The 7,584-nt window shown below is 43.9% G+C and overlaps 1 long non-coding RNA gene and 1 pseudogene across 1 annotated transcript; both read right to left on the bottom strand.

Moving 5' to 3' along the window:
- Positions 1-429: 429 nt before the first annotated feature.
- LOC147006673 (uncharacterized) lies at positions 430-3,390 on the bottom strand. Its single transcript, XR_015054638.1, has 3 exons — positions 2,221-3,390; positions 1,936-2,123; positions 430-1,802 (listed from the first exon to the last, which is right to left on the bottom strand). It is a non-coding gene; the product is annotated as an uncharacterized LOC147006673 (long non-coding RNA).
- A 1,589-nt stretch (positions 3,391-4,979) lies between these two features.
- Positions 4,980-5,098, bottom strand: LOC147006672 (5S ribosomal RNA; annotated as a pseudogene).
- Positions 5,099-7,584: the final 2,486 nt, after the last annotated feature.

The following is a 7,584-nucleotide window of genomic DNA, read 5'->3' as shown; positions in this document are numbered from 1 at the left end:
CTCATCCACATGAAGTCATAAACCCTGCCCACAGAAGTCTCCACCCACATAAACCCCTCCCATATAAACCCCTCCCACAAAAGCCCCACCCACACAAGCCCCTCGCATATAAACCCCACCCACAGAAGTCCCCACCCACACAAGCCCCTCCCATATAAACCCCTCTCACAAAAGCCCCTTCCATACAAACCCCTCCCACACAACCCCCCTTCATCTCCTCTGTGCGCCCCCCACCTTTGACCCACCACCTCCCTCATCCCACTCCCCACCCTTCCCCACACACACACGGGGAGGGGAGGGGGTGGGATGAGGGGGTGATGGGTCTTTGGGGTGGCGCACCTAAACCCCCCTCCCTCCCCCCTCCCCCCTCCCATTCCCTAAATCTCCTTGATTCGCTTTTTGTAGTTAAGAATCAGATAATTGTAAGGAAAGCATTTATAATTAATCAACATTGATAATATTGTGACGTCCACGGGACTTGAACAGTCCCGCCAACGTAGAATGAGCCGAAACGATGGAGGCGGTTTATTTATTGATAACCCAAACATGGCGGTTCTAATCGCTCTTCCGCAAACGGGACGAGGAAGGTGGCACGAGTCACTTTTCACTGAGTTGATAATGTTTATTTGTTTTTATTATTAACCAGAAATAACAAGACTCGGCAAGAAAAGGGATCCGGGGCGATTCGACGGGATGGTGTGGGATCGGGCGTGGGGAAAAACACAGACAATTCCAATGAATATACAATTCTCAAACCCTCTAAGGCGCCAAGTACACACACACACACACACACACACACACACACACACACACACACACACACACACACACACACACACACACACACACACACACACACACACACACACACACACACACACACACACAACACGTAGCTACTTCTGGTGGTCAGGCTGGACCGTGGTGTGGACGCAACTGTCCCTGGATCGGCGTCGGACGAGCTGGCCTTGCTCTCGTCAGGGGGGCAGGAGAAACCGTGGTGCTGTCGACCTCCTGGTCCTGGCCCATGTCCGCTCACAGCCACCAGGGAACCAGTTCTGGCGCCAAATTGCGAGCAGGAGAGGGAGGCAGGTCCGCCCGCCGTTCGACCCCGTACTCCGAGTCAGCAGAACCCCAGAGCCAACCAAGGTGAGGCACGAGGCTCAGCAAGGCTCCAAGACACGATGAAAAACACGATCGAATCAGCACAACAACAAGTACGCTTCCCGCGCAACAGCCTCCACACCAAAAAAAACACGATCTTTTTGTCCCGATCTTCTTCCTCTTCCTTTCCGACCCCGAACAGAACCTTTTTATCCTCCTGTCCTCGTCACTTCCAATCGAGCCGTTTTATTGGCCCACCGCCGTCGCCTTCCGCCAATCGTGATCACAGGGCGGAGCCATCCGCAGCCCTGTCCTGTGACGTCACGGCCAGCCTCCAGGGACTACTAAAAGGGGTTTACGCAGACACACTTACCCTATCCCGTGTCCCTATCTAATTACGTGACAATTATCATTTCCCCCTTGAAGAAATGAACATTTACTAGACAACTTATCACCACTGAATTGCTACTTATTACATCGAGATCCTGGTAAACTCGAACAGCATGGCATACCTAATTAAACATCCTAATTACCCTTTGAATGCATACCCCGCCCCCCTCAAACGTAACAATATTAAATATTCAGTTGTAAAAACAGATGATATTTCCAAGCAGTCTGCTTCAGATGCCTTGAGTGCCAGGTCAGATTCCTGCAGACGATTAACTTGTGCACTTGGTTCATCCAGACAGGTGTTTAAACTGAAAAATAAAAAAAATAATGTGTTAAAACTCAGGAGACATATTGACAGACAGAGACAGATATAGAAATGAACACAGAGACAAGCAGATATACATACACTCACACATGCACGTGCACGTGTGTGTTTCTCACGTTGAAGTCGGATCTTTCAAGATTATAGGAGATAACAGCAATGTCTTCCAGTCGGTAATTATTTCTCTCATTTCTCCCCTGAAAATCCGAATCTCTTGTACAAAACCAGACATCGTGCCCAGACATCGTGAAATTCGGATAATTCATTTTCAACATCGGCGATCAACGATGTTGTCATTGGAGACAATCTGTTGAAAAAAACAATATTTATTTGTCATACAGTGATTTAATTAATAATCAGTTGCTTCACTGTGATTCTCAGAGGAAGAACACAAACAAACTTACCGATATCGTAATGGATTCTCTTCTTCTTCAGACGAAAGATAGATCATGTTTCAATCGTTTCTCAATAGGACAAGATGAGAAAAATTATAAAACTTTCAGACAAAGTTTACGACTGACGGCTCGTTTAGAAAGCTACTTTGAGGAAGTGAAATTACGTAATGTTGGAATTTTTTCAGGGCGTGTGTCCACATGGGAAATGACATTTCGGGCAAGACAGCTCAGCTTGGGAAATGCGTGGGCGATTCATTCTCAAGGACTTACCCATTTTTAACACAAAATGAAAATGCTTTGAATGATTTTTGATAAAACATGTTTATTAGCCTGTTAGTGTTCTGATTTAAAATATAACCACGAGGCCTTGTCTTTCACAGAATACTTCCTCATCTTCACGACACGAACTGAAAACACTTAAAAAAAACTTCCCCATTCGTTGGTTCACCTTTGAGTGGAGTAAGAGTCAGAGGGGGAAAGAAAATCATTCTCCTCTTTTTAATCTAATGGGTTTCGAGTCAGAGAGTTCTCCCTATTAATTTGTATGAGGTTTTTTTTGTTCTCGTGGGTCTCGAGTCAGAAAGCTTCCCCTATTAATTTGTATTAGGTTTTTTTTGTCTTAATGGTTCTCGAGTCAGAAAGCTTTCCCAATTAATTTGTATGAGGTTTTTTTGTCCTAATGGGTCTCGAGTCAGAGAGCTCTCCCGATACATTTGTATGGCAGAAAAGGGTTATCTTAAAAAATATGAAGATTCAAACGTTTTATTTTTAAATATTTTAGATGGGGATTATTGTGCAAAGAAAATTAAACTATTGAAGGAATTTTAGAATGAACAAATCTTGATAGGTTCAATGAGTGAGCTAAACAATATGCATTGGTTATTTGAAATCGAGTGTCCCGAGGCTGACATGTTTCAGATATTTCTTTAGAATCACCATTAACAAATCACATTACTAATTTACTACTTGAACAAATCTTAATCTTATTACATTGCTTATTTGAAAAGAGTGCCCCTCGGTTAAAAGGGGAGACAAATAAATATACCTTCGGATAAAAAGGGGGTTTATTTTTAGGGGAAAAAAATATGAATCGCTGAAAATCCCCCATTCACTTACATGGGGAAAAGTGAACCAGAATCAGTATATTCACACGACTCACACTCAAAACTTTAACTTGACAATTCCTCGAAGATGTGAGAAAGAGAGAGAGAGAGAGAGAGAGAGAGAGAGAGAGAGAGAGAGAGAGAGAGAGAGAGAGAGAGAGAGAGAGAGAGAGAGAGAGAGAGAGAGAGAGAGAGAGAGAGAGAGAGATATAGAGACAGACAGACAGACAGAGAGAGAGAGAGTGAGAGTGAGAGAGAGGGGAGAGAGAGAGAGAGAGAGAGAGAGAGAGAGAGAGAGAGAGAGAGAGAGAGAGAGAGAGAGAGAGAGAGAGAGAGAGAGAGAGAGAGAGAGAGAGAGAGAGAGAGAGAGAGAGAGAGAGAGAGAGAGAGAGGAGAGAGAGAGGGAGGAGAGAGAGGGAGGAGAGAGGGAGGAGAGAGAGAGAGAGAGAGAGGGAGAGAGAGAGAGGAGAGAGGGAGAGAGAGAGGAGAGAGAGAGAGAGAGAGAGAGAGAGAGAGAGAGAGAGAGAGAGAGAGAGAGAGAGAGAGAGAGAGAGAGAGAGAGAGAGAGAGAGAGAGAGAGAGAGAGAGAGAGAGAGAGAGAGAGAGAGAGAGAGAGAGAGAGAGAGAGAGAGAGAGAAACACTCCTCCTTTTTACCGAATGAACAGATTATCACCTGCACGAGCAGCAGTTTAAACTGAAAAAAGGAGTTCACCGAGAGAGAGCACCACCACTCGGAGAACACAATGAAAACAAGAAGCGAATACTTCGATATTGCGTGGCTGGGGGCAGTAAAAGGTAAAGAATGATGAAACAATTTTGCAGTTATAAAATTTAAATGTAGACACGGTGAATTAGCATGCATGATGGGAAGAGTTGTGACGTTGGACAAATTTATATTTATAGCCGTCAGATCAAAGGGACGTGCGAGGCCATAAGTGTGACAGAAGACACAGGACAGAATAGCCAATTATATAACAGCGTGATGTCGCCGCGCTGCAATAACCACTTCTGTCACCAAAAAAGAGGAAGAAATCACCTCCACAAGACGTTTTAAAAACACTTTTGGTGAAATACAATGAAGAACGAGAGTTACAACACTGCGCGTCAACAACAAACGGAACAGGAAGATTATCACTTCCTGCTCAGAAAATCAACTTCCGGCGTCACACAGAAAACGATTCAGCACAAAAAACGTCACTCTTCCGCATTAACCCCGCCCACAATTCATCCGGCAATCTCCGCCCACAATCCACCCGGCAATCTCCGCCCACAATCCACCCGGCAATCTCCGCCCACAATTCATCCGGCAATCTCCGCCCACAATTCACCCGGCAATCTCCGCCCACAATTCATCCGGCAATCTCCGCCCACAATTCACCCGGCAATCTCCGCCCACAATTCACCCGGCAATCTCCGCCCACAATCCACCCGGCAATCTCCGCCCACAATCCACCCGGCAATCTCCGCCCACAATCCACCCGGCAATCTCCGCCCACAATCCACCCGGCAATCTCCGCCCACAATCCACCCGGCAATCTCCGCCCACAATCCACCCTGCAATTTCCGCCCACATCACACCCAACAATCTGTGTGACAGAAGACACAGGACAGAATAGCCAATTATACAACAGCGCTGTAACAAGAATCCAGGTGTAGGAGAAAAAAACCTACAACACCCAGTGTTCCCAGGCAGTTGCCCATCCAGATACTGACCTTGCCTGAACCTGTTTAGCTTCCGAGATCAGACGAGATCGGGCGTATTCAGGGTGGTATGGTCGTAGGCAACAGATGATTCTCTTAGAATCCTCTTAAAGGATTGATTAATTATCCTTTTCAAGTGGATATTGATTGAGTGGAAAGTGGATACACTTTTCTCCATTGAGAGATCAGTCCAAAAACGACACAGAGCACGATATATCAAAAAGTTATATTCGGGTTCAGATGAAACTTGGTGGACACGTTGGGTATGTCGCAAGGACGAATTGATTCGATTTTGGTGAAGATCCGAATCCGGGTCTGGATGAGAGAATTATTAAATTTTGAATGTGATTCTTCACTCGATTGAGATCGGGTCAAAAACGATGAAGTTCTGCACGGCATGATATTTCAAAAACGAATTGGGCCCGATATGTTCGCGTGGATCACGCATTACGTGGCGGACATATGCGCTCCACCAAGTGCCCTTCCAGTTTCAGAGATGAAACAAACCTCGTGCGAGAATTTACACAATCCACGGCAAGAACGTGATGAACCCAAGTGACTTCACACTCACAACTAAAAGTTCCCATGACACCCAAAAGTACTGAAATTGCATATATATGTAGATGCCCTAAAGGTGTTTTTCAACGTGATTTCAGATCTGACAATGTTTTTTCACAATACTCGTTCTCTAAAATGTAAAATTAAAAAAACAAACCTCTTCTACTTCATTTTTTACTCTTCTTCATTTTTTACTCTTCTTCTTCATTTTTTAAACTCGTCTCCTTTATTTTTTTAATCTACTTCTTCTTCATTTTTTACTCTTCTTCATTTATTACTCTTCTTCTTCATTTATTACTCTTCTTCATTTTTACTCTTCTTCTTCATTTATTACTCGTCTTCTTCATTTTTTACTCTTCTTCATTTTTTACTCTTCTTCTTCATTTTTAGCTCTTTTTTATTTACTTACTCTTCTTCATTTTATACCCTTCTTCTGCATTATTTACTCTTCTTCTTCATTTATTATTCCTCTTCTTCATCTTTGAGTCTTCTTCATTTTTTTATTCTTCTTCATTTATTACTCTTTTCCTCAATTTTTATTCTTCTTCTTCATTTATTCCTCTTCTTCTTCATTTTTTACTCTTCTTCTTCATTTATTACCGTTCTTCGTCATTATTTCCTCTTATTCTTCATGTATTACTCTTCTTCTTCATCTTTTACTCTTCTTCTTCATGTATTACTCTTCTTCTTCGATGCATTGAAATCCCCCAAGACTCGAATAGAACCTCGCCTGAGACAGTGATCAAACACAGACTTGAGTGTGGCACAGAATGCGTCCTTCACGGTGAGGCCACTCACCTCAGTCGGATCACACACAGAGAGGGAAATGACACCCAAGGAGTGTCGAATCCTGAGACTCGTAATACACGCGTTGGCCAGTGTTTCCTCAATTATAATTGGAGTCAGCTTATTGGGCAGAGCTGCAGCAACTTCTTGGGCATGGTGACCATCAGAGTGACCAGACCAATCGTAGGTGCAACCACCCATCATTATCTCGCTGCTCTCCAGTTTTCGAACCTCACAGTGCTGCAGTTCCGATGTTCAAATGCTTTTGTTCAGAGGACAACAGAGACAGGTGATCATCCTCTCTGAGGGTTAGGGCATTGCAGCACCCACTTGATGGGACCGCTGCTGTCTAACCCAAGGAGCCAACCATCTTTTGGAAGACACCTTGGCACCACCCCGGCACACACTTCCACAATATGACCTGGGATGTTTTCCACGTGGTTTCCCTCCTGTCATCAAAAAGTGGAGTTCCCGAAGTCTTTGCCCCAATCCCTTCATCCGGTGAGCTGCCCACATCGAGATGTGGGCCGAGAAGGGTATCAAGACGAGTGATCCTGCTCGTACGCACAATAAATTCCACCTTTACAAAACAAAACATATCCCTGAGCACAGGTAAGATGAACCAGGTGAGGAAGTATCGGAACATGTCGCGGTTAATTCAGACTGTTAAAATGAAATGGTGAGGAAAGTTGTGACAAATACTTGAATTTATGCTGAAAACAAAGAAAAGGTTTTGTTACTAAAATATACTCAAGGTGATGCAGAGTGGCGCAGTGGAAGCGTGTTGGGCTCATAACCCAAAGGTCGATGGATCGAAACCATCCTCTGCACATCAAAACAATTTTAAAACTGTGATTTCATTTCACAAGTTTTAAATTCGCTTATTGTCACTTCTGCACTGACACTCCCGAACAGATAATTATTTCACTTTCCCCATTGTTTTTAACTTGCACAAAGAGAAACACCACAATTCTCATTCACTTCATGTTAAAAACAAGTAAAAGAGCAATCAGAGATTGCAGACCCTCACCAGAACTGCTTTTTTGTGGTGGGTGTATTCTGGTGTGTTCCGCAATTAATAAGACACAACATTGGACCTGCCACTTTGTGCAGTCACTGCTGGCAGTGATGACCGGGTACCAAGACATCCCGCTTTTATGTAACCCCGCTTTGATCGAACACCTGATCCTGACCCATTAAGTTTTATATTATTATTCAATTGAA

The sequence above is a fragment of the Eptatretus burgeri genome, unplaced genomic scaffold (genome assembly GCF_056783735.1).
Source record: "Eptatretus burgeri isolate ZD-2024b unplaced genomic scaffold, Ebu_testis_v1 Ebu_testis_scaffold_3156, whole genome shotgun sequence".
NCBI classification, from domain to species: domain Eukaryota; kingdom Metazoa; phylum Chordata; class Myxini; order Myxiniformes; family Myxinidae; genus Eptatretus; species Eptatretus burgeri.
This window is presented reverse-complemented; position numbering and strand designations above follow the sequence as displayed.